The sequence below is a fragment of the Corvus brachyrhynchos genome, unplaced genomic scaffold (genome assembly GCF_000691975.1).
Source record: "Corvus brachyrhynchos isolate BGI_N302 unplaced genomic scaffold, ASM69197v1 scaffold26, whole genome shotgun sequence".
NCBI classification, from domain to species: Eukaryota; Metazoa; Chordata; class Aves; order Passeriformes; family Corvidae; genus Corvus; species Corvus brachyrhynchos.
The window spans coordinates 7,729,908-7,732,093 of record NW_008239324.1 but is presented as its reverse complement, the minus strand read 5'-3'; positions in this window follow the sequence as shown (position 1 = coordinate 7,732,093).

Sequence of the window (2,186 nt, the reverse complement as noted above, 5' to 3'; positions counted from 1 at the left end):
AACCAACAAACCCACCCTCCTCTTTTGTCTTTCCCCCCTCATGTCGTGGTTTGTTTCTCCTTTTCCTCCCAAATCTGCGCTCTCTGCTCAGCGCCCTGCTCTGCCAAGGAGCGCCAGTTTGCAGTTGCTCCGCTCCACCCCGGGGAGGAGAAGGAGGAAAAGCGGCGCAGGTTACGCCGGACTGTATCTTTCCCGTCTCTGTACATAGATACCGCTGAAAGTATTTTTCAGAGTCTCTAATTAACACGGATGAGCTGAACGCCACGAAGCCGTCAGTGACCTCGGAGCTCTCCAGCCAGGAGCCGGCACAGCCCGGGAGGAGCAAACCCGGGCACCCGCCACCCGCCCTGGGGCACGGCCGGGGCACCCCCGGGCAGCGGGTGGCGACCGGGCGGCGAAGTAGGACGTTGTTAGTGGGTCACCGTCGTCAGTCAGTCAAAAGAGCAGTGCTGCACTTTACAGGACAGACGAGAAAGGGAAACCGTATCTCTGCATTATTTCTGTTTAATTAAAAGTGTCATCAAACACTTTGTGTTCAGACTAATAAACCAAGCAGGGATGAGGAAAGAATGTTTCTTTGTTCCTGTCTCTAGAAGCAGTGGCAATAATTTAAATTAATAACTGTGGTAATTAAGAGGTCATCTATAGATCAACCCGATACCTGCTATTTCCAAGTTCACTGGGGTCAGCATTTACATTAAGTCATTTGTGGTCAATAGAGTCCAATGAATTCTGCCTTAATAAATCAGGGAAATCAATCTTGAATATCGAGTAGACTTCTATATGTTTACTAAAGGCTACTCAAAAACGAGTGGGGCTGCATAACTGGGAGCCCTCTGGGTGTGCGACCGGAGAAGCAATTTGTAGGGGAAAGGAGGAGCTGCAGGTCAACGCAGGGAGATGTGACGGGGCTGCCTCCGGCTTCGGTCCCGGTAACAGCCGCGGCCCTTCCCGGGAGCAGAGCAGTCCCGGCTGCGGGGGCACTGTGAAAGAAAGCAAACTTTGTCGGGTCCGGAGGGGGAGGGGGGCAAGTGTACAAGAGGGCAGCAGGTGATGGCGCGGCCGGGAGCGGGGCTCGGCGAAGGGCCCGAAGACGCTCGGCCACGGCGCTTTCCCGGACTCCGTAATAGCCCTGGACAAGAGGCGGCGCAGCAGCAGCAGTCTCTTGCAGTGATCCGAAGCTTAGAGAAGGGGAAATAAGGCTGCGAAAAGATAAACATTATTTCAAGTCGGATTTGAAGGATTAGGGCTTGTAATAAAGAGTATTAGGCCCTTTCGAAGGGTTCTTGCAAGGCAACTTTTTCGCCCCTCCTCTCCCACCGGAAGGGACAGGTATTATCTGCCTTGGGAACACACCTGCAGGTTTCCCACGCCTGTCCTCACGGCCGAGCAAGGCCGGGCCTCCCTCCTGGATGTGTCCCGGCCGCCTTCGCCCGTTCTGCAGGGGAGCGACATGGCTTCCTCCTGTTCCATTTCCCGGCGGTTTCGGAAGAGGCTCTCTGGGGAGGCAGCTCTGCATCGGCCTCCTGAGCTGCTCACGGGAGACGAAACCTGCACGGCCCCCGCGGCCCGAGGGTGGCCAGGAGCTCTCCTGAGCTGCCGACTCAGCCCCCGGCCCTGGAATCCCCCGGCCGCGAAAGAGCCGCGAAGCCCTCAGGGAGAGTTAATTAGGCGGGTACAGGCCTCGGGGTCTCTTTGAGGCAGGCACGAAGGTAACCTCCAGGACTTTTAAGACTTTTATTTTTTATTTATTACTTTTACTCCCCTTTCATTAAAGGTCAAGTGAGCGAGATGCAGATTATCCCGCCCGCCCAGGACTCCCCTGCAATCTGTCACGCCGGCAAGATATGTATCGCAAATCTCTCGAAATATAATCTCCGGGAATCATATTCCGAATACTGTTTTGATTAAAAACCAGAGCGGGGATTGATGGAGAACTAATACCGGGAGCGGAGCCTGCGTGCGCCCGGGCACAAAACTAAAATAATGGGCTCGCACGAACAGATTCCGCGCCTCCAATGCCATAATAAACGTATTTAAACCGTCTCTGTCGGAGCTTTACTACGAGATGGACTTTTTAATGCCGCTTCTCTGGGAAATGAACTCGGGTTGTCCGGTGGAGCGGGGGCAGTCGGGCTCTGCCAGGCCAGTTTTCTGGGGCGGCTTGGGAAGATGAGGCCGGTGCG